Source organism: Cavia porcellus, unplaced genomic scaffold (assembly GCF_034190915.1).
Source record: "Cavia porcellus strain 051 isolate PalLab524CR breed Dunkin Hartley unplaced genomic scaffold, mCavPor4.1 scaffold_4, whole genome shotgun sequence".
Lineage (NCBI taxonomy): Eukaryota > Metazoa > Chordata > Mammalia > Rodentia > Caviidae > Cavia > Cavia porcellus.
This window is the reverse complement of record NW_026947487.1, coordinates 92,510,872-92,537,141: the sequence shown is the minus strand read 5'-3', so window position 1 is coordinate 92,537,141 and position 26,270 is coordinate 92,510,872.

Sequence of the window (26,270 nt, the reverse complement as noted above, 5' to 3'; positions counted from 1 at the left end):
GGAAGTTAGTAGTTTAGCTACTGATGGATCTTTGTAGATCCTTAAAAAATACTTCCAGAATTCTCAATAAGATCTAATGAGTTTGGGATGAATAACATCCTAAAATAAAGTTCAGACAGCACATTTTTAAGAGGTCACTGTGAAATGCTTATAGAATACTCAAACATTTGGTATTAAACAGCTAAAAAGATGAAAAAAGACAGATAGATGGGCTGAAAAGATTCATAAGCTGATGAGCCATGCCACTGTCCTAAGCTACATTATGACCTGCATTTCTCAAACTTGCGACCTTTAGTTTATAGGGGAACCGCTATTCTGTATCTGACTTCTTTATGATGAGGCTGTGTGACATTCTTCTGTACTATTCTCATAAGTTGAAATATATACTCCAATATATTATTTTACTTGTTCATTCGTGTTTAACATTCAGTCTTCTATAATTGTTCTTTTAGTTACTGTATATTCTTTTTTATTTTTGATTCTGTTAATGTACTTCTAGAAAATGGGAGTGGTCTCATTCAGCTCCCTATAGAGTCCCAGTCCAGGTGACGATCACTGGACACTTCAGAAATGGTATCAAATGGCAAAGTAAAACACTGTAAATCCATGGAAAACGTAGGTCAAATAAAAACAGTTAAATAATTCCTGGGTATTCCATCTTGCATCCAAAGAATTACTAATTGTACCTACTAACGATTTATTTTTCTCCTCTTGAGGAGTACATGGCTTTCTGCCAATATGAGAATCACCTGAGGTTTTGGTGATTCTTACTTTTGTTGGAAATGCAGACTCAGAGAAAGGGAACTATGAAGTGATGCTCTGTTCTATAAAGGGCAATGAACCATTGAAGAGATCAGGCAGATTCAGTAGCCATTTTAGTTAAAACGGTCATCCCTAGGACAAGATCATGTATAAGACAGAAGGAGAAGGACAGAAAGGGAGAGAGAGTGGCAAGCAGGGGAAGGAATGTTCACAGGAGTAAAATGCCATTTTATTTCTATTGTAGTTTTATCTTTCAAATTCTCTTATTCAAGTGTTCAATTGGATACGTGGAGAGAGCTTTCATTCGTATGTATGTTGGGGATCTCAATTTTTTTTTCCTTTGTGTTTCCAACAAAAGCAAGAGCAGATGGTTATGGCTTATACCTAAATGCACCTATGGCCTCTTGATCCTAGGCAGGCAATTTGGTTGGTGATTGGCTTACAGGAGTGCTACAGTTTACTTGCTGGTAGAAGATTGGGAATGGTTGGAAGAGTTAGGTCCTTGTGGGCAAGAAGGTTTATGTCCCTTCACTGCTCATTCCTCTCTGCTTCCTGTCTGCCGCATCCTGGTCAGCTCTCCTCCATCATATTGCTGTGTTATCCTGCCTTGGAAGTAGTCTAACAGTCACTGAGACATGAGCTGAAGTAAACTCTCTCACCAAAGATAGAAATAGATCAAGGAGGAGAGGATGAGAAGAGAGTTAAGGTGTGTTATGTACATGCAACAGCTTCCTATGAGTCATGCTACCATTTTTTCCACAAACACATGCTAATAAAAATTGAAAAAGTATGAGAGCAAATAAATAAATTGATAAATAAACTTCTCTATTCTTAAATTGTAGGTGTTGGTTATTTTTTTCCGTGACAAGACAGTGATGAAGACAAAGATGATTCTGTGTCCTAATACAGATTGTCTGGGGTTTGCTTCTTTTTAATCTGAGGAATCACTTGAATTTTCATGCTTCAGAGGTCATTCGTAAGGATGTTTCTGACAAAGTAAAGCTGCCTTAGTACCTCCTTCAACCATGTGTAAGTAGATAATGCTCCTGATTATTCACACTTTTTATTCTGAGAGAGTATTAGATGCACAAAATTTTGTCATCTTAATTATTTTAAAACCTGTCATTCAGCTGCATCTTGTACAACTATCTCCACCATCTTTCTGTAGAATAATTATTCGTGTTAAACTGAAATTTTATACCCATTAAACAAAAAAAGATTTTTTTTTTCATTTACCACTCCAGCCCTAGCAACCACCATGCTATTTTCTGTTTCTGTGAGTCTGACAATTCCAAGTACCTCATTTAACTGGAATCGTACAATATTTGTCATTTTGCAATGAACATTTGAATTAGCATCATGTTTTCAGGGTTAATACATATTAGAGCAGAGGAAGTATGATCACAAAATGCAGTGAATGTTTAAATTTTAAAAATTTGTTGCCATTAAAGACATATTAATCTGAATGCCCCTTAAAATTCTCTCACTTTCAATACTGTTGTCCCATCATTTTTTCCACTGTTCTCTTTCTGAGTGTTTACAGTGCTATCACAGCTATTTCAGTGTCCTAAATCAGTGCAAGATGTTTCTGTTTTGTGATCATTTTGATTTTGTGTAGAGATAGTCATAATGTGCCATATGTGGGTGAATAAGGTGGATAAGGATAAGGATACATCATAAAATTTTTATTTAACAGAAATAATCTTAAATGTATATTTCAAACTGTTCTGTAAAGTAACAATATCCAGGAATGAGAGAGTCCAAACTAAGAGGAAGTTTCATGAGGGGAATTCATGATGTTATTGCCAATTTCTTGGCCAAAATGCCCAATACCAAGAAAATCATGCCCAACACCTAGAGTTTAAATGAGGAGATATTTACTTTGGTTCACATTGTAGAAGTCTCAGTCCTTGTATGACTGTCCTACCCCAAGCAGAAGAAGCATTGGAGAGTGGTCTGGCAGAGGAAAGTTGTCCAATTCTTGCATCCAGGAAGCAGAGAGCAAAGGGAAGAGATGGATCTTTCTAGTCCAGCCTCGTGTCTCCCTGCTTCAGACCAGATCCCACCTCCTTACAGAACATGCAACTGTAAACTCATAGGTGGAATAACCTGTTGAATATAGTGTCCCCATGATCCAATAACATCACAAAAGCCACACCTATGAACATTGTAGGCTTTAAGGGAACATCTGGACATAAACCATAACAAACAGCAATGTATCTGTTATGGTAAGAGTTTCTTTTAAAATTTTCACTTGACCTGTGTTAGGTATTCACTGTTTTTTGCTTAACAATTCATCTTTCCAAATACGTTTGGGTTGCTAATTTGTTTCAGCTATTGTGAATAATGTTCCTATCAAGATAAAGGTATTCATATGACTTCCACATTTGGCTTTCTATTCTTTTGGGTATATACCCAGAAGTGAAATTTTGGAAGCAAGATAATTCAGTTTTAATATGTTGAGGAATGGTATACTCTTCCACATCAACAGTGCAGTTTGATAGTCTCGCAAACTAGCATAAGGCTTCCAGTTTCTCTGGAGCTTCACATACACTTGTTCTTTTACCTATATCCATAGGTATGATTATTTAGTTATTTTTCTTTCATTGTTGAGACAAAAATAAATGTCCAAAATTAAGGAAGGGAAGGCTTTAGCTCAGTTTTTAGAGGTTTTGGTCTATAATTAACTGGCTCCAAGTTTGGATGGCATGATGACGGGAAACTGTTCATAGTGGCAGATGACAGCAAAAGCAAAAAGAGCAAAAAAGGGTAAAAGGGGGGGGGAGAGAGAGAGAGAGAGAGAGAGAGAGAGAGAGAGAGAGAGAGAGAGAGACTCTTTCCCTCCATTATATTTTATGCAGGCTACTCACCACCAAGGGCATCTGCAAAACTCTTAACCATAAACTCTGCATTAGATAATGAACTAATGACCAACTCAAGAAGTCCCTTTACCATGCTCCCCAAGGAGGTATATCTAGACACAAACCATAACACATGAATATATATATATATATATATATATATATATATATATAGTAGTCATCTTAATGATTATGAGTTGCTATATTATAATTTTGACCTCTATTTTCCTAATTATATTAGTAATGTCATGCACGCACATTTGCTTACTAGCCATTTGCACATTTAATTTAAAGAAATGAGTATTTAAGTCCCATGAATATTTTTTACAAGGTTATTCGGTTTTATGCTTTTGGCTTTTAGATGTTCTCTATATCTTGTGATCTGAACATATTTTCTTCCATTCTGAGTTTTCTTTTTTACTCTATTGATGCTATATAAAATAACATTCAAGTAAATGTTTTCGAAGTATATCCATTCACATTTTCTTGGTAGAAAATGTACTGTAATGCATTCTCCTACAGAATTACAGAGGAAGCCATAGCATCTAGCATTAATTTAATTTTGAAATAACCTACCTCATGCTAAATATTTATGTGAATGTAGTATTGCAACCCTGCTAGGTGATTTTATTATAATTATGTATTATTTTAACTATTTATAAAAACTCTTCTCATGCTTCACCTATGTTTCTGCATTCTCACACAGATCACATTTTATCCCTGTTGTTTTCTTCCTCTGGTTGAAGAAACAACCAAAGAACTGCCAACCACTGACAACTTCATTACACAAAGGTGACACAATAATTTTTGTATTATTAAAAGGTCACTCTAGCTGAGAATGTAGATGATAGATCAGAAAATTTAAGTCAGCCCCTAATAAATAACTTGTTGAATTGCTTGTTCTGTTAACTGTCTTGGAAGCCAAGATTCTACAGTTGTATGTAATCACATATTTATACATATCCTGGTTCAAATATTTCTTCTTATAAATATAGAGGTTAAACTTAAGCCTGATGGAGCCACATCCTGTATGGTCTAATTCTCTGCATATTGACTTCCTAATCTATAGCCTCAGGCAGAATAAAAAATGATCTAGTCAACTATATCAATGACCTATCAAACAAGCAGGGCTTTTCACAATGAGGGTAATAATTAGCTAATTAAAACATTTCTTCTAGCAATCTTTTGGTAATAGAGTTTGAACTAAGGATAGAGCTCCTTTTTGATTTTTTTCTCTCAATATCAAGCAATTGAGTTTTCCCTTCTCAGATCTTGCTCTTACCTACCAAAAGCCTTTGTCACATGAAGATTTGTCAATCCCCCAAAACTATTTATTCCAATATCACTTTCATGGCACTTACTTAATAATGTCCTTATTCCTAAAGTGACCTACTCTTTTAGAATGAATGTTTGGTACAAATCATCTAGATTTGAAAGGAAATAATTCTTCCCAGATTGGGAGAAATTTGCAGGTTGGGGGAGCCACATTTTCAGGGGTAAAGAAATGGGTTTAATTATGACAGAAGTGTGGCGAGTTAGAAAGTGTTTAATTCTACAAAAAGTGTTGTGGATATTTTGGCCTAGTTGACTGAAGAGGCTCCTTGTGGCTTTCATGGGCATTCCTAACAATATAGTGCTGGAAGAAAAAACAAAAGAGCTGACATAGACCAGGCTTGATGAAAATCCATTTTTTTCTTATACTGTCTTACAATTTTCTTCTAACTTATCTTAGATTGTTTTAGCATTTTGAGTGAGTTTTCCCACTCAATTAATTATTACTTTCTAAAACGTATTGATTTAACTCAAGGAAAAAAAATGCCTAGCATGCAAGCAGCTTCTTTTTTTTTTTTTTTAATTTTCAAGATATTTTCACCACTTTCATCAGTTTGATTGAATTCTACAGAGGTTTCTCCCTACATAAAGGCACATGATCTCACATGTTTCAGATCATTTGCTTTTGAAAACTGAAGTTAGAATTTTTTTATACTTACTTTTTAGACGTAATTCTTCCCTCGGTCTTTTGTCTTTCTCAAGTATTTAAGTATCCTTTGCAAATGTGGTTATTGGGAAGAAAGCAACTTTATTTTTTATGCTCCTTGGCAAGGCAGGGACCTAACTTCCATGATCGTCAATAATCAAACCCAAAAGATCTAGTCACATTGAAGATTTTCTCTCCTAAACTCTCCTGTTTTCCATTTGATCACTCTGAGACTGAAAGCTCTTCTACTTTGTGTCTGAGCAGAGTTGAGTTCAGTCTCTTTTACCTAGTGCAACACCTTGAAAAAAATCTTTCTTGTCTTTTCAACTCAGTCTGATCTACTTTTTCACATCCAATTTCAAATGCACATCCAATTCTTTTATGACAAAGATGTTTAAATTCTAACATTTCTTTTAATAGTGATTCTTCAGAGGAAAAAATTCTGTTCATTGCTTTAATATTTACCAAGCTGTAGACAGTATTAAAATATGACTCAAATCAGAAGTTGTGTTTGCAAAAGCAAGATGCGATGTTGGGGATGTCTGGGCACTCAGGCAGGTAGCAATATTATAAGCAACATTTCCTTTCGTTTATTCATTAGGAGCTCTTTCAGAAGATCCAAAATAAAGTATGTAACATAGCCTAACATAAAAAGAAAGCAGGTAGTAAATGTTTTCTTAATACTCATGTACATGGGACTGTGATGTAAATGTCTCAAAGGACTTGTATTTATTTTTTCCTGAGTCTCAGAAGAAACAACTTGAACAACACCATTTACTGACTGTTAATTAAAACTGCTTTCTGCAGTAATTTAAGGTGGCAGTGAAGGTAAAGGGCATGGATACTACTTTGAGCATAATAAAGACAAGATTAAGATGGTTCGTTGTTGTATAATTTAATGCTATTAAAAGCTGAATAAATATCTTCCACAGGTTTAGCAAAGCTTTGGAAAGAAAATTATTTCACATTTTGACAAGAAATGTAGAAGCTGTGGAAAATACACAGCCCCAGCCTACAGGGGACACTGTGGAAAATACACAGCCCAGCCTACAGGGGACACTGTGGAAAATACACAGCCCAGCCTACAGGGAAAGGCCTCCAGTATGTCCTGCCTTCTGCACACAGCAGCTCCATTATTACCACTGGCTAAAATAATTTACCAGTTCCTGATGGTAACACCAAAACCTACCTTTCCTTTTCCAGAGTAGTGATAAATAGAAACAGTTAACTCCCTTGATACATAATTAATAATTCAGATCATGAAATGTTAATGATAGGTAAGAGGAATAATTATTTGTTCAATTAGTTGGGATATCCGTAAAAGCTTTTGTGGTAGATTTCATTGGGAAGTGAAAGAGAATTGCTAAATGTTAAAAAGAATGGAATGTCTGAATCAACGTAAAATTTTGTGTTGTCCTAGAGTCAAAACACAACTCTTATCAAAATAAATTGATCTGAATTACTTCTGAATGCTTTGCACGTACTTAAAAATTTTGGAAGAAGGGCCTAAGAGATACTTGTATGTGAGATTAATATATGTGTGTATGTGTTGTGCTATGTGTGCTATTAGAAAATCTAGGGAAAGAAGTGAAGGAAACTTATCCCAAGAATCATTTAAACTGAACTTCTCAATTTAGTTACATCCACCTCTCCTCAGAAACAGAAGGAAAAAATATCTACTGCAAAATACATGAATGAGTCATAATTTTATCATTGATTTAATTTGGTCATAGTTTTGTTCATTATCAAAGTTAATCACGTACTGTAGGGTCTGATATTATTTCAGGTTCTAGAGATGCAGAAGGACTATGACACAAGTTTCATCTTGTTCATTTGGAGCATGTGTCTAGATACAAGTAGAAAAAGACATAGATTATACACAAATAGAAAAATGAATACACAGACTATCCCTTGTAGGTAAGTGCTTTTGTTTTCAGAAAAGGCAAGTCGGAGTAGAGCTGGATTAAATTTATAAAAGACAAAATTTTAGGAGACACAATCAAAGTGCAACAGGAGATAAAATGTTTACTTGTAGTTATAAGGGTGATGAGAAGTCAAATCATTTAGTTCTCCACACAGGAACTAACTCACAAATTTGGGAAAGATGATGTTTACTTTGGGACTGAAAAATATACTGAAGATTTCAAAAAAAAAAAACATCTGTACAATATTTTCTTTTGCAATAAACTGAGAGGCATGATTATTAGCCAAGAATAAGATGAGATGATTACTTCAGGCTTTTAAGAAATAGGAAGGAGGGGCTGGGGATTTAGCTCAGCGGCAGAAGCGCCTGCCTTGCAAGCAGGGAGTCATGAGTTCGATCCCCACTACCAATAAAAAGGAAAAAGACAAAAAAAAAAAAAAAAAGGAAGGAAAGTAAAATAGGAGATGGGAGAGCAAGTAGGTTACAGAAAGAGTAAGCTGCCCACCACAGTGAGGCTGCCTTGTGTTTGTCATGGTGTATTTAAAATGAGACCCCTTCACATAGTTCAGGGGCCCCAACTATTACTGCACGGACAGTAAGATGCAGTAATGAAGATGGACTTATGCAGTGTGGGAGCTTGGCAGAGGGGTATTAGAAAACAGAGAAGAAATACCTAATGGAGTTGATGGAGAAATTATATGACTGACCAAAGAATCTAACGTTGAGAGTAAACAAAGTAACAAGGGGAGGGAGAATGAGAAACAATTAAAAGTAATCAAGTCAAACTATTATTAAAAGTCTTAGAAGGTCCAAGCATATTGAAGATGGCCTGTTTAAAGAAATGGAGAAAAAATATAGGAAACTGAAAGGTATGGCTATTCCTTTAAAAAGGGAGTGTAACTTTTGGCAATGCCAAGTGTGAAGGGCATATATAAGTGACAGTAGTTAGAAAAGAAAGAAAATACATTTATTGAAATAAAATTAGAATGACTGACAGATGAAAGCCATTAGAAAAGTATCTACTGTAGATATTAGGGTCACTGAGAATTCAGTGAGCTGTGTTTAGGAGAGGGAGAGTATAGCAGAGGCATCTTCAGTAATACAGGAGAAGGGCCGGTAACCTGAAGATGACTACGATGAACCGTCAGAGGGGAGCTTAACAGGACGGCATAGTGGGAAATTCTGTGGGTTTTGTGCAGGAGAAATAACAGCTGGGGATAATCTACAACACACACTGAAAAGACCTGTATTATCTCTCTACCCATTATTGTGAAAGATGTGAAAGAGGACAGCCAGCCAAGTGACAAAAAGGAAGAAAGAAAGAAAGAAAGAAAGAAAGAAAGAGAGAGAGAGAGAGAGAGAGAGAGAGAAGAAAAGAAAGGAAAGAAAAAGAAAAGAAAAGAAAAGAAAAGAAAAGAAAAGAAAAGAAATGAAAAGAAAAGAAAAAAAAGAAAAGAGAAAAGTTGAAAGAATGATAGGCTGGGAGTAGTTGCAAATACCTGAAATCCATGTAATCACTAAGGCTAAGGCAAAAGAGCCACAAATTTGAGGTCCCCTGGGCAACTTAGTAATTTAGGTGGATCTTGTCTCAAAAAATAAATAAATAGAAAGAAGGAAAAAAAAAAAAAAAAAGCAGAGTCAGGATGTAGCTCAGCAATAAGACCATGAGTCTAATCTCTAGTATTGCAAAACAAACAAGCAAGCAAATAAGATGATGGATACGAGGAAAGTTCATGAAAAAATGTTTTCTTTTTGTTTTGATGGAAGAATGAAAACTTGAGAGGTTAAAAAATAAGTTAAAATGTAATTAAGCAAGGTGTTTTTTGCTTCTAATAGAGAGAAATGATAAGCTTCATACAATGTGAAACAAAATTAGAGGAGTAATATCATTCCAACACTTAAGAATTTTTTTTTTTTAATTTTTTTTTTTTTGTCTTTTTCTTTTTTTTTTATCGGTACCAGGGATCGAACTCGCGACTGCCTGCTTGCAAGGCAGGCGCTTATGCCGCTGAGCTAAATCCCCAGCCCCAACACTTAAGAATTTTAACTAAAGAGTAATTTTTGTGTCAAACCACTGACCCTACTACAATGTCTTTTTTCCTTGTGTGTGTGTGTGTGTGTGTGTGTGTGTGTGTGTGTGTGTGTGTGTGTATGACATGCCAAAATCTACACTATAATGATCGGTTCTAAAATACTTCTGATTTTTTTTTTTTTCCTACAGAGCTCACATAAAGCATTATCTTTTGGGGAAGATTATCTTTTTAGGTGGCATAACAATAATGTGGAAAGGAGGACAGAGATGAACCTAGATGCTTAAATTTTAGCCCTAGTGCTTTGATAGATGTTAGATTTGAACAAATAAATTAGAATTTCTGAGTCAATTTCCATATTTATTGTATTGGGATAGCAATATCTGTTTTGGAATTATGTTAAAATTGTATTGAGGTACATTTTGAAAGGACATTAATTCAGAAATTTTACTTCCATTGTATAACAAAAGAAAATATATTTAATTTCCCCTTATTTTGAGAGAATGGCGGAGAAGGAAAGAAGAGGCATGAAATTTTAAAGTTGTTTCTCAACATACTGCAACCAGGTTTGTGTCCTGCTTTGCAGAAACTAAAGCAGATTTTCTCTTCTTTAGTGGGACCTTGTAACAGATGTTCACATATCTAAAGGTAAGCCCAGGGATGAATGGTGGCTGGGAATGTAATTTACAGTATGAAATTATAAGAAAATGTTAAGTTTAGGAGAAATTCATAAAAGAGTCAGAAATACTAACAGTGAAAGAGAGATTAGAGAAACAAGATAGGAGCAAGCAGTATCCGAAAGCAAGTAACAGAGTTTCATGAATCAGATGCTTAATATTCCAATGTAACTTTTTTGCATGTCTTTGATGTAAAATCCCTCATTTATAACAAGCCTTCGTTAATGTCAGCTACAAATTAATCCACTATTAATAGGAGATTGTGAGAAATGAATAAATCATTATTTCAAAGTAACTGAAAAAAGAATATTTAAACCCAAATCAACCCTAACATCCTCCTTGTCTTCCCGTTTGAGTTTCCCCTCTATAAGTCTCTATTGTCTAAGATTAGGGCTTTCTTCCTTATACACATTTCCCCCTGTTAGGAAGTTACTAGCTAGAACACACAACAGCCTTATAATTCAAAATTAGACCACAGAATAGCATTCCTCAGTTTTTCCCTACTGAATACATCAATAAAATTGGATTTTTTTGTGGAAGTGAGAGTGGTTCAACCTAAATAAGTCATGTTCCAGACAAAGTGCAAGGAGGGATATTGTGCCATTTGAAATAACAAGCACTGCCAAAATAAAAAGAGTGGGTAATTGTGTACGAGGTTGTGAGGGGTTGGAAATTAAATATATTGATCATAGAAGTCCTTGGAAATAACTTCTGAGCATAAGGGATTCTGTACAATGAACACACACGGGCTAACTGTAGTAGGAATGGCAGGCAGATAGTTACTGAAGAACCAGCATTTTATGTGCATGCGCTTCTTCCAAAGATTGAGTTAATCATGAGTTAACCACTAGGAGAGAATACTGTAATCATTTCTATCTAGACAGAATCAGATGGGCCTCAGGAGCACTGCACAATACAATAAAAGCAACAGACAACCATGACAATGAGTGACACTATGTTCTGGAGAACATCAGTAAAGTGGGTCTAACTTAATTTCATTGAATGTTGAAAAGCAAAGATATCAGATATTTCTGCAAAGCAAGTGTCAGAAAAAATAAATCAGGTCAGAGGACTCACTTTAAAATGGAAATTTAAGTATTATAACTTGGTTCAAGATCATAAAATAATGAACAAGATGCAAATTTGCTTTTATAGTTTTATTGGTTAAGATCGAAGACCTAGTGTGAGACTGGCAGCTTTACAATCCTGACTTGGAAATAATACCTGCCTCAATATGTCATTACAGACATTGAATGAGAGCATGCACGTTCAATAGTTCTTCCTGGTTCCGGCTTAGAGGAGGCAATCAGTTAAGTATTAGCTGTATCAGTAGTGTTGCTCTTAAGTGATTGTGCAAAAAATGACAATTCATATTATACAGCATAGATTTAGATATCCACAGTTAGGAAAATTAACTTTATTTATGAATTTATTAGTTGGAAAATAATAATGGTATAAGTCTGTTTTTCTTTTAGAGATAAAAAAAAAATCCCTAAACTGAGATATTTTTGAAGGAAATAAGCAGAGGCTGGTTGCTTTCACTCTCTTTTGCTGCTTAGACTCCTTGATGTGGATAAAACTCCTTGCCAACCACACCTGCTATGATGTGCTGTCTTGCAACTGATCCAAAGCAACATGGCAAAATGACCATCAAATGACACCTCCAAGACTGACAGCCAAAATGAACCTTTATCTTAGATATTTTGCCACAATAAAAAGCTAACAACAGAAACACGCATCTGTGATGTTTGCTCCATATCTATACCATCTTCTAAAGTTAAAAAATATAGAAATTAGTTAATCTTTCAATTTATTTTAACTTTTAAAAATTTAATCTCTGAGAGGGTTTTTGGGCTTCACCTATATGAATTTTTATTACCCTCTCCAGAATTGAAAAGTTCTCTTTTCAAAAATAATATTTTGTCCTTATTTTTTTTCTTCCTTTCCTTCATTTCTTCTGGAGCTACCATAGTGAAAGCATTGCTTTGCTTGATAGTTTTCCATAAGTCACCCAGGAATTTAAAAAAGAAAATATTCTCTTTTGTTTTGCTGAAGGGCATTTCAAACAAGTCCTTGAGTTCATGACTATTTGTCTGCTGTGAATGTCAGTTATCGGTTTTATTAGCTCCATAGCATATTTGGTTCTTTTTGTTCTTTTCCACCTGTTTATATCTTCCTAATTTTGTATATCAGCTTTCTGACACTGTTTTGGTAGCTATCTGAGTTTTCCTCTAGTTTAAGGCAATTATTCTGAGCTATTTGTCGCACAGTTTGTAGATCTCTACTTCTCTAAGGTTCTTTCTTTAGTGATGCCCTGTCTTCTAGTTATTCATGATCCTTGCGGCTGTGCATTAGTGTGTGTGCATCTGAAGTAGCAGAACATCTGTTTCAACCTTCACACATTGGTTTAGGTGAGACAACTACATTCCTAGTCAACCTATCTAAAAGGCATGGAGAAACCATCTGGCAGGTACTGTAGCTGGACTTACTATGAGAATCCTTAGGCTAGATCACTTGGCCATGCATCAGAAAGCAGCAATCCCTTCATTTCGGTCTTCAGGGTTCGCTTGCTATGGCACTGGTATGCTATGGGGTCTGTTTTGTTGGACCTGTCAACTGGGTCCAGAGAGCTGGACCTAGATCCTTCAGCTCTGAAGATTACCTACATTGGGGTGAATATGAAACCAAAGACAACAGGGGCACACTGTTTCCTAAATTCTATAGGATCTGACCCAAAGCATTGACTTCTGAGGGCATGTCTGGCATGACTCAGTTCTGCTATGGTGAGTCACGATTGTAGGTGCCCTAGAGCGTTGGTCTACGAATACTAACGTGAAACCTGGATCTGCGAAGGATACCTGGTGACAGTGCCTGAGACCCATTGCATGTCCAAGGCTGAGGGGTTAATTTTGATGATAACTATGTGAGTATTGGACTGGAGGGCAGATCCTGGATTCTGATCTTCACCTGGGGACCACAAGGGTCAGCTGAGCACTAAAAAAGGCCTAGTGGCTAACTGCAAGGAGCCAGTCCTATTGCTTAGATTTGAAGGAAATGGCCTGAATATTGAGTCCATCCCATTCCTGGTGTTTACCTTTTCTGGAATTGTTCGTGAATTTTCTAGAATTTGAGATAAATTGGAAGCCTAGAGCTTCTGAAACCTGGTAAAATTGGAGCCGTACTGCTAGCGATTAGGGACCACTTGGGATCCGAATGCCAGCCTGAAGCCTGAGTCTGCAAGGTCTAGCAGGATCCTGGGACAGCAAGGCTACCTGGCCAGCCTTGAAGTAATAATGACCTGAAACCCGGGCCAACAGTCTCACGCTAATTAAAATAGCTTAGCAATAAGGCAGGCCTTACACCTGTAGCTGCTGGGACCAGCCTGGTGTTCATACAAAACCTTAACTGAGTCTTGGGCCTGCATATTTTAGGGACAAGTCTAGAATCAGGGCAAGTCTGAAGCCCAGAAGAAGCCTAGGGTCTGTGGGGACCAGACTCTATCCTGAGGCTGTTAATGTCAGCACTGTTACCAGTTTTCACTGGTGGAAGTCCCAACTCATTCAAGCCAACTCATATGTTTATTTCTTTCTCCTCTGTCTCACAAGCGAACAGTGTCTCTGCAGATTGTGATGGTTAGCGTTAAAAGGGAGACGGGGAAGAATGACACGTGCAATACATAACTGTCCTTCCAATCTTCTTTACTGAATTTTTGCTCATTTATACATTATTCATTTTTATTTTAAAAACAAAACAAAACAAAAAGGATAAAAATAATACAGAATTTCAAAAAAAAAGTAGCTGTTACGAAATTTAGGCATGAAATAAATGGTAAAACAATCAAACCATGCTGATTCATGGGAACAACAAACTGGCTCCTTTCTTCCCAGGTGCCACATGGTTTTCACGGTTTAAGAGAAAGGTGAATTGGTTTCTTGCTGTACTTCTCCCCAACCCAGCATGGTTTGTTAATAGCAACTGAAGTACAAAAACAGCTAAATGCTTGTACTGTTTGATTGAATTTGCAGGCCTAATGTGTGTAGTATGAGCATCTATTGGGAGGAAAACAGTGTGCAATATAAAAAATGTGAGGAATTTCCTTTTGTCTTATTTTTGAAATCCAATAGTATTGTTTTATTCCAATTTATTGTTTTGTTTTATTTAATATTCTGTTTTGATTGGTTTTGTTCTCTTTTGTTTTATTTGATTTTACTATTTCTGAGGGTATGGGCAATGATTGTGAAGATAATGATATATTATGGCAGCCATTGTTGGTTTCCTATTGTCCTAGCTTGAAACACTTTACCTGCTTTGTTTTGATTGGCTTTAAATTTTATTCTCCTTAAAATATAGCAAACAATGAAAACACAATCTTCTTTTTGATGAATTTATGGAGACTAGTAGTATTGTATACACATATATTGTATACACATGTATATATATATATATATATATATATATATATATATTATAAAATCTTTTTCCCTTCCTTCTTTCTCCTTTCCGCTATTCCAGTTCTCTCTTTCTGATTACTTCTTTCCCTTTCATTTTCACAGTATTTTGAGACCATACTCATAAATGAAATAAATCAAACACACATGTGTAAATATCATATTGTCTCCTTAGTTTAAAGAAATCTAAAAGAGCAATATGGCTAAAGTGTACAATATGTACAGTGTATTATTGTTGATGCTATAATCTCTCATTTGAATTCTTTGTGTGAAGATATTTTTGGCATGGAGTGATATTTAAATAGAAGTTTCCGTGAAGGAATGAATGTTGGAAAGTATCTTTCTCCCTGATGTTACTCCTCGGGACAAATTAATCAGCAGATAAGAATAATCAATTCCTTTAACATACTGCATATGTGTGATCTCAATTTTTTGTCAGTCAATACAATGATATTTCCATGTAGGAAAGATCTGTGTCCCTTTAAAAATAAATTCTCAGTTCCTAACGTGCCCCTGGGCTTTGAAAAGCAACTATTTGTCAAATTGAGTTGAAGAATAATAGTTTGATATGGTGTATATTTGGGAGAAAATGGCCTGTTTGGATCATACTGTCTTCTTATGTTTGAGTAAAAACATCAGACAATAAATGTGCAGAGAATCTATAGGGAATAAAACTTGAAATCTCTGTTTTTATTTTTGTATCTACCTCCTTTATTATCTTTAAACTCTCATTTAGATTACTGGTCAGTTTTGTGTATAGGAATGGTAGTATCCTAAGGAGTGTCTGCTTAAAAACTAGTAACCCAGTATTTACTGACCTCAAATTTACCTACACCACCTTATCCTTCTTCTAGACTAAAAACAGTGAATTAGTAATATGTAATTTTCAGGATTTTCAGGGACATTCACTTTCCAGCTTTCACAAACATCAGTTTCAGGTTTCCAAGCGTTTCTGATTAAAGTTTCTTTCCTATGCTTAACCATGATAGATTTTTGCCCACACGGTACTATCTAGTCATCATGGCAGAGGCCCAACATGGGGAAGAAACCCCACAAAGACATCTTATCAATCTTCTTCCTCTGGTGCTGCAGATCCCAAGCAGACTTCCTGCCTTTCCTTCTGGCTCACACCAAAGGCACTCCAATCCCTAGATAAAGCTTCACTCCTGCTCCAACATCAAGCTAGGTTAGCACCACCCAATGAGGGTTAGAATAAGCAGCCCCCCGCACATTGTCTAGCAGGAGAGCTCCTGCATTCCTCTGCAGCCTCTCCTGTGCCCCCTATTTGATGACCTCCTCCTCCTCCTACTTTGGCTACTTATCTCTCTCATATTTTCTGCAGCTTCAGATTGAGTGCCAAAAAAAAAAAAAAAAAAAAACAAACTCAAACCACTTCTCATCTTTTATGCTGATGGTTTGGAACAGGCAATGGAATTTTGTCTACTGGGACGCCCAGAACCAAGATATTTGCTTTAAAACATTAGCTAACATTACTATTTAGAGAGGAGAGGAGAGGTGAGGAGAGAGGAGGGGAGGGGAGGGAAGGGAAGAGAAGGGAAGGGAAGGGAAGGGAAGAGAAGAGAAAAGGGAGGATGGGGGAGGGGAGGAGAGGAAAGGAAGTAAAGAAAGAAAGAAGAAATAAATGAAAGAAAGAAGGAAAGAAAGAAAGAAAGAAAAGAAAAAAGAAAGAGAAAGAAAAAAGAGAAAAAGGTTTCAAAGGAAAGGAAGGTTTCTAAATATTGGTTTAGATATTTGTAAACATGTTTTTATTCTCAGAACAGTGTTGTGGTCCCATTTCCCAAAGAATCTGAATATTAGAAATTTAAATAATTTCCACAAGGTTATGTTGCATGTTTGAAGTGTGTGTGATGCAGTACAAATAGTAGCATGTTATTGCTGCTACTACCATACTCTGTTTGGGAGTAGGAAAAGATTCCCAGATGAGGGTGCTGAGAATCACAGGTTTTAAGAGTAAAACTGGTGCATTACTCTGAGAAATAATCATACATGCAAAGGCAAATGAAGAGTAAATGGCAATAGAAAATGGAACACATTTAGTGATTCTGAGGTCAATCAACTTCACTCAAATCCCATGGACTTTGATCAAATTTGATGACAGTATGCATCATTTCTCTATCACTATTCTCAAAGCCATGTACCACTTATCTTAGAGAATGTTTAATTTTTGCACAGTTTCATTATTCTGTTCACCTGGAAGGACTAATAGGGTGTTAGCAGTTTGACGAAGCTCCTGCCAGCAATACAGGAGTTTGGCAGGAGACTCAGGCCTCATTTTGTCAGTCTTCAGCTGCAGACCTGAGATTTCTTTTCTCTACTCAGCTTTTACAAATCCCTAACGTAAAGATCACTTTCTTGAACTTCTGATTTATTTTTCATGCACCCAGTGTCATGTTAACATAAGTGATTCTGTTTTGGCTTTAATTCCTATTTAAGGAGACAAAGGTCTCTGTTAAAATTTCATAAGATGATGAGACATCGATTTAGAGGGAAGTTTAAAATAGTTACAGACAATATAGAAAGCATTGATATGAAGCTTAAGGTAATCACGGGCAAAGAAGAAAGCATAATACAGTCTTAATTAAATATCATCACCACTGCTGAAGTAGAAGAGGAAGCCTGACAAGGCCAGTACAGAGGGTTTCTCTGGACTTAATCGATGGGTTGCTATATATTAAAAGCCCGAGTATCTGTGTGCGCGTGCGGGTGTGTGTGTGTGTGTGTGTGTGTGTGTGTGTGTGTGTGTGTGTGTGGTCTCCCTTGCCAACAATGTAAGGTGTCCTCCCTTTGTCCCCTGTTCATGTTGCAAGGCTGGTTGTGCTGCATTAATAGGGCCAATCATGATGGTTGAGAGGCTAAGAATTACTGCTTAGCCAATCCTACACAAAGAGAAAGTACCTGGAAAGAAAAAGAAAAATTTAAAAATAAAACTCACATCCCAGTGGAAAACTATCAGATACTAGCTTTGTTTTAAAGCTTTTCTCTTCCATTTGTGAATGGGCCACTTTAATCTTTTCTAAGAGCTTTGTCCCCTTCAGCTTTTCTTATGAAGGTGAAATACTTTTCCCATTCTTTCTCTTTTTACAACTCATTTTGCTTTTAAATTCATAGTGTTGCCTCAGTTCTAATTTCCAGTATTACAGAAACAAATTCTCATGCATTCTTAATGTATTAACTGCTTGCCATAATAAGTAAAAATGTCGAATTTGCTACCTGATTTTCTAAATCCATATTCTCATTTTACTATTAAAAGCTATGTAAGAATGAATTAATCCTTTAACCTTTCTGCATATACCGGTCATTTTCTGCTGATGAGACAAAAAATAAATAAAATAATACAAGTTGATACTATGAAATACATTATCATGAGGTTCAATCTTTTCATCTCCAATGGTCTTGCAACACAGTAACTGTTTTATAAATTCTATCAAGTGAATCATTTGAAATGCTAACAATATGAATATGGTTTGTTATTTGGTATTACTTTTTATTATTCTATTTCACAGAGAAGAATTTCTGACTCAGGGATTAGGATCATTTTCCCCAGTATTCTTTATGTAATAGATGTAGATATAGCCAATGTTTTAACATTTGTGCAAATATTCTGTACCGCCTTTATCCTTTATCAGCGATTGTTTGCTGTGCTTATTTTTCACTTAAGTATTTTTCACTTAAGATATTATTTTCTTAGACCTCTAATTAACAGCTGTGATAAACCCTACAGAATGCCTCAGCTAACTTGCTGGAAGACACCTCAGAATTCATTATATAAATTAAAAAATAGGTTAGGAATAAGTATAGCATTCTGTCATCTGGCACCTAATTTAGGATATTTGTATGTTTTGCAACACTAAATATTATCTGTTCCTCTGTTATTCTTTTAATTCTTAAGGGTCTAAATTATCAGGATTATTATGTTATTAAAAAGACCCCATGGATTGAACTTGCTTTTCTTAAACTTATGACAGGCAATGTTTTGATTAAATCATAATATCCCAAAAATATAAGTAGAAATGTATATGTTTTTAGGTAATTAACAGTTGGCATTAGAGAGAAATGGCACTTCCTCCCCCTTACCAGTTGGTTGGTGATTATAACTGATATTTTAGTTCAGGCCAATTTTTATCATCAGTCTTTCTCACAGAAACTTACAGCCATTTCATCTTTTCATCTGCTGAAATTCATCTGATTTTATATAAGGACTATGGAACACTGAGTTGAAATCCAGCAAGAAAAATAGACTTCTCATGGATTTAGGTCCCAGTGGCATTAATCAAATGGGCTGTATTCACATATTTCCACCATAATTGATGTTGACCATAAAATAAAATACATTGCCATTTTTGCCATAGAATTCTTCAAAATGTGGTGTTTTTGATAGTTCTCTCATTTCTAGAAGGCCCATAATTTTTCTCTTCAAAAATGATACTGACACAGTTACTGCCCAGCTCTACATTCTCAAAGGTAAGGAAAATATAGCTGATCTGAGAAGCAACAGTGCAGCCTGCAGCAAGCCTCTTTTCTCCAAGTGAAAAAGCTTTGAATAAGGCTTGTAGTTTTTTTATGATGCATGTTTTTATACCCTTTCTGGTGGCATTTTTCTTCAGGAGAAGAAAAGAAGCATTTAGAAATAATATTTACTCATTCAGAAACATTTGATAGAAGGACTATGTTTAGCATTTAATGTATGGCATCAAAAATCCTGAAACCTCTGTACTAATTAGGTATTTATGTCAGTTAAACTTGATTTCTCAAACTTGATTGGCTTTTCAATTGGTCAGAAGTTTGGTACTGCACAATGCTGTAAGTGTGTTGGTGGATCATGGAAGTGTGGCCTTGGGAACCACATCCAGTCCCTTGCCCTTTCCTCCCTGGCACTTTCCCCTTCCGTGCTCACCTCTATAAACCAAGCAGCTTTCCTCCAATCTGCCCTTCTCTCATGAGGGTTTTGCCTTGTAACCAACTAATTATGAACTGAATTCCCTGATACCATAAGCTAAATTAATATTGTCCTCTTCTAACTTACGGACCATGGGCATTGTGTTCTACCAAGACAGTAACTAATGGAGTATCACAGTCTTTATCATATAAGGAAAAAAAAAAAAAAAAAAACACTGAGAATATACAAAAATTACTTCTTAATTTTATAAAGTTGAAACCTGTAAAAGCTAGGTGTATATTCTAATTGAGTTTGTTTAACTTAAAATCTTTACAATTTTATGTCTTTGTTACAAGTAAAAGTTATGCAGACCATTGTAAAAGATATTTGTCATAATCTATATTTTCTTTCAGTAATTTATTGCTTCACATTATACTTGAGGATTTCCTTCATTTTGAGTTGACATTGTATGGTAAGATAAGAAGGCCCTAATTTCATTCTTCTTTATATGGCTATTGAATTTTTCAACCCTATTTATTAAAGAGCCTCTCATTCTTCTCTGTGTGTTCTTGGCACTTTCACGAGTATCATTTGGTTGTACAGGGAAGAATTTAAACACAATAGTTATGTATAAATTTTAATTATTAACTACTGCAGAGCTCAGTGCAGTCAAGAGGAAAATATATTATTTTTATTTATTATCTTGGTTAGGCTAGATTTTGAGGGTGAAAAAGAGACACTTGCATGACTGCAAAAGAAACAGTGGCAGTTCAAATTCAGAAGAAGACTAAAAATGAACACTTAAAATGGTGCAATACAAAGAATATTTGACATTTTAGAACACCTGCTATGGATTATGACATACAACTCACTATTTACCCATGAAACATGAAAGTTACCCTGTATTAGACTCATAACTTATCAGGAGAAAGATAACAGTTGTAAGGATTGCATATAGGAACACTAGGTAAGAATAGTAATTTTGCATTCATCTTTTCCTCAAGTAATTGAAAGATGAGTGCAAAATTTCTAAGGCATGAAAATAAATTATATTTCATTAAAAACATGAAGTTAATGTTGAAGGATTGTAGAATTTATATTGAATGTAACATAAATAACTTTTAGGTAAATTATATATCTTTCTACAATTAAGCCCAAACCAGTAGCTAATTTTTATTTTATTTTGGGTAAAATCATCAGATCATGTTTTATATGATTTCTGGTCCTCTAAAGTTTTCAACATGGTTATATTACTTCTAACAATTATATAATCTTTATAAAATATAATGATTATTTTACAGGGTTTACTGATTCTTTAAACTAAAGATAATATTTCTGTTTGTTGGTGTTATTGGTAATTTTTGTAACTGTATACTTCCTTTGGATTTTAGGTTAATAGCTGCAGTAGACTCCAATTACAGTATTTCTGGGGACTGCTGTAGATCATCCACAATCTCAATCACACTCTCAAGGAAACAGGTTCACATTGCAGTGAGCCAGCTACAATTTCCATGCATTTTCTAGCATGGTTTCTTACGTGACTTACCGAACGTAGTAATCTAGTTACTGCACAAGGTTCAGCTCGTGGTAAAGACCTCCCTAGCAAGGTTCTGCAGAGGAAAGTCCTGCCTACCGTGTGAAAACCTCTATAGATGCCTGTCTTAGTTACTTTTTACTCATTGCTGAGACAAAATACCTGAAGTCCAACTTGGGAAAGGAAAGATTTATTTCTTACAACTTTTGGAGGTTTCAGTCCACATTCAGTTGGCTCCAAGGCAGGTGGGCTTGGCTGGGCAGCCATTCATGGTGGCTGCAAACAGCAAGCATGAACCAGCAAAGAGCTAGACATTCCTTCTTCCTGCCATTATATTATATCCTGGCTCCACTTCTATGTGGGTGTAGCACTTTCTCTATCAATCCAAGCACTATAAAATGAACCATCACAAATGCGCAATGCAAACTCATCAGGCCTGGGGGACACAGACATAAACCATGACAATGCCGCAGAAAGTCACGGCACCTTCCTCATTTCTTGTTGCTGGCGTAGCAATACAGAATCTATTTGTATATGTTGTCATGCTCAGTTGCTTTTAATAATCTCACATGCACTCCTATCCTTACAATTTGTATACGAAATTGTTAATTTATGTGAACATTGAAACCACAATTCTGGGAAAACAAAATATTTCTAGCACTATATAAGACTAAAGTGACTATATTCCCCATATACAGACACAGCGTATAGTGTTTTTATGGACATCAGTGTTAGAAGAGGTTGCATTTGAAAGCCATATCATTCAATATGCATCTTAAATTCAGGATACCTCAAAAACAAGACTCTGGAAGGATACGTACGAAAGGATGAGAAGTTATTTTGGGATATGATCACAGAGTACATTAGTAGGGAATAGAGAAATGACAAAGGAAAGGAAAGAATACTAACACAAGATGCACACAGGTGCAAGTTACTATTACAGGGAATTGGAACTCAGTTCATTGGAAAATAATGGGAAACAGTAGAAATTTGCATTGTACTTTTTCCTCTAAGAAGGCAAGACATTCTAGTTAGGAATGTATGTTTCCAACAGCTGTTGATGGACAAAAATTGAGAAGCATTTGAGAGGACAAAAGTAGTGTTTACAAACGTCCCTTGCCAAAGTTGTTCCATTCAGATGTATTTTCTTCACTCAGGTTTAAGAACTGACTCTATGCACTGACTTAAGGGACAGTCGTGGGTGCACTTTCCATTTCTGTCTTACTTATCTCAGCCTGTAACTTTTTTGAAAACTTATGAGTAATGCTCCAAGGAGGCATTTCAGGATTTCTTAGCCAGGTGAGGTAGTGAACACCTGTAACCCTAGCACTCTGGAGGGTGAGGCAGGGAGATCATTGCAGGTTCAGAACTAGCCTGGGCTACATAATGAGCTCAAAGACAGCCTGCACTGCATAGTGACACCCCATCTCTAAAAGACAAAAAAATTTTCTTTTCTTCAAAATACCTAAGTAGAGTTTGAGTATACTATAATCTCAATGGGATCACTTATTTAGGACTACACTAGTAAGTGAAGTAATTAAATTATCACAATTCTACAAATTATTACTGTTTTCTAGTCATTATGAGACATTATACAACTTGCTTCCTCACTAAGAGATTCACATTTCCCATCAAAATAGACAAAATGTACTGAGGCTACTGATCTAGTACTACTGTCAGCAGATATAAGCTCTTCCTCATGATCCATTTGTCATGCAAAACAAAACAACACAACACAAATACACACAAAAAATCTTCTGTATTTTCATCAGAATTCACCAAGGTGAGTAGCTAGATGAAAGGTTTGAATCTACAGATAGATGATCATTTCTAGTCCATACTTAAATTTTGCCTAACATCATCATGCCATCTAATTGTAAAAAATAATTTAAAAATGCAAAAGTTTGATAAATCCTCTATTGAAATAAAATGTTGGGTAAATCATAAATATATAAAGTTAAAAAATAATTCTACAGATGGTCCACTTTAGATAGGTTTGCAGTTCCATCCTTTATAGGAAGTGCCCCTGCCACCCTATATGTTGACTTAAGATATATTTAAAGTGCTCCGCAGCTATCTGCAAATGCAGTAAAGCAACCTAAGGGGCACAGATGCTTGGCAGACCCTCAGCGACCTGGGGGCATATTCAAAGTTAAAGCAGAATTCTGCGATTCTTGAATGGCCGTCTGCCCAGTGTATGGGGCCCAGGGCAACCTAATTACATGTCTCCCTCCCTTTTAATGCTGGAAGCCCTATAAATCTCTTCAGTGAGTTTTCACAAGGCAAATCACTCTTGGTTAGAATTACTGATGCAGGAGTTAGGGGCAGGAAAAATCACATTCCCTAACCTCACTGTGAAGATGAATTGTTCCAAAAAAGAGGTGTGCAGTCTCAACTGGATGATACCACAGCCTAAGACTGAGAACTAAATATGCTACGAGAACAAACTACCCCAAAATTATCAGAACAGAGAAAGGGATAGAAGAAGAGGCAAAAAACAGAACTGGAGGATAAATAGATAGCAAATGTGAAATAGTTTTAAAAAGAGGTCCTTACTATATTATGGGAGCTGTTAACAGTGTCAAAGTTGTAATTAGAAAATCAACTATTTCTCAGAAAACTAAACTAGCAATTCTGAGTCAAAACACTTTGGAGTTTCATGATTGATGATATTCTTTGACATAAAAAACATATAATATTATTTATATCCAAAAAAGCATTTAAAGGGGTTTATTTACACAGATGTCATGCTGTCATACAGAGGGCATAAAACAGTTTTACATTTTTTTTTCCTGAGAAGCAGCTTCTCACATGAAGATAAAAGTTTCCAGGTAGGTCAGGCTGTCCAGCACTTTGAATTGCGCTGGGAAACACAAGATTTTGATACTTTTTCATTGCTAGTGTGATAATATTGATTTCTTATTCATTTTGTAAAATTGAATTTCCTATAATTAGAGAGAAAACATAAAATCTACATTTTATATTTTGAAGTCAAAGTTCTCTGGCCATTATTCATATGTCCTGGCACTACCAATTGTATTGAAATCTGCTTAATTGAAAATTAAATTGTTTGATGAGCTTCAACTAGAGAAATGTTATGTTTGAGTGAGTATGTAATATCAGTTATCCAACTGACTATTTTAATTAACAGTTCAATTGTTTGGTTTTTTAGTAAGTATTTATTGAGTATTTCTTGTAAGTATTAAAGAATGAGGGCACCAAAATAAAGTAATAACTAAAACAGACAAAGTAGCTATATTTATAGACATCACATGGTTTGAACTAAATTCTTATTTTTGGTTATTGGTAGTATTTCTTCATTTTATGGGGAGACTAATTTGTATCAAATGACTTGATAACACTAATTATTCTGATGTCTTTCTAAGTTCTATTATTATATGTATTTTACTGGAAAGAAACTATGGACTCACGGTAAATGATGTATGTACAATAAAAAGGTCAATTTAGTGATTAAGCCATACATGATGACAAAGTAGTTTTGGCTGGTTGAAAACTGTGGCTATCATTTTATTTTAATGTTCTAAATCCCCAAAGGAGTGGGAATGGTGATTGCAATTTAGCTTTGAGAAAGATTCCTGCTGCAGTACAAAGATACAACATGGTATTGATAAGAGTATCAATCTATTTTGATATAGCCTGTTATAGCTTTAACAGATAAAACTAAGTCAGGAATCTCTAACGCCAGCGGTTTCAGAAACTGAGACAGGAGAATTACACGTTAGACTTCTGTGCAGACAACCTAGAAACCTAGAGAAAACAAGTCTCCAATTATAAAAAAAAAAAAATATGTATATATATATATATATATATATATATATATATATATATATATATGAAGGGTGAGGTTATAGCTCTGTGTGAAGAGTTTCAGTTCCATTCACAGCAGCACAGAAAAAAACGGGACAAAAATAAAAATCACTCTTGCAGACACTTCTTGAGGATGTCCTGTCTCTCACCTCGTGTGATATCAGCAGAACTTAACTGACTCTGTGCCACCAATGATTTCAGTGGAATGCAGTTGAAAACTTGGCTATGGGACTTCTCTTAGTAAACAAGACAGTTGAAAAAGCACAGGGTCTCTTGCCCTCCTGTAGTTGAAACTGTGAGTTACTAAAGCTAGAAATCATCAATTATCGTATATGCCACCACATAAAAAAATAACTATAAGAGAAAAAGAAGTGAAATGAAGGGAGAAATGAGAATTTAACTAGTGGCATTCAAAAGTGTTACTTTTATAGGCAACAAACATTCTGGCTTGACCTTTGCTTGAATATTTTAAAAATTACTTTTAGTTTCTGTTTTTGACACATTTGACTCAATTTCACTTCACCTGCACATAAAATGATACTCTATAATACAGCTGTACACTAACACAACCAAATACTGTTCTCAGACTTACGGGTTACTAAATGAAGAGGATTATCTAAGCAATTTTGTATGTTTGGATAAGTCTTCACTGTCGTACAAAACCCTCAGCGGTGGCCACGTCAGAATGACATGAGAATTAAATGAACCATGAATGCAAAAGCACAGGTTGACCCATGGGCATTTAGAGAATAATAAGAAATTAAGTTGGCACATCAGGTGGCACCTGGATGGGCATCTATGGGGCTATCATTTAGGTCTCTTGAGAGCTTGCATCTCTTGATCTTCCCAGTAAATTCTCCCCTCTATCTACTCTCCCATTGTACTACATCACTCCTGATTTTCTGAACACATCCTTCACTTTTGCATGCAGTGGTCTCACTTTATAGAATCCAGTTTTCCTTCTACTTCATATTGACTTATTGAGTATTTTCTCATTATTCAAGATCAAGTTGGTGTCATTTAAAAAAAAAATGACTTCCATCCTAAATAAAGAATAGATACAGGCTGATTTCTTTGTATACAACTCTTTTTTTTATATTTTGGTAGAATTTGTATCACTGATAATTAATCATTTATTTCCAAATTTTACCCAGTTGGTTAGCATCTTTGGCAGTAGAGGCCAGGTTTCTTAACCTATTCTCACATCTCTTCAGTAAACACACTCCTCTCTACAGATAGGCATTTAGTGCTGATTCTAAGTTGCTAGTTTCCTTCTTGAGTTTCTTTTTACTTCTTTGCTCCAGGACTCCCTATAAAAGTGTGATGTTATT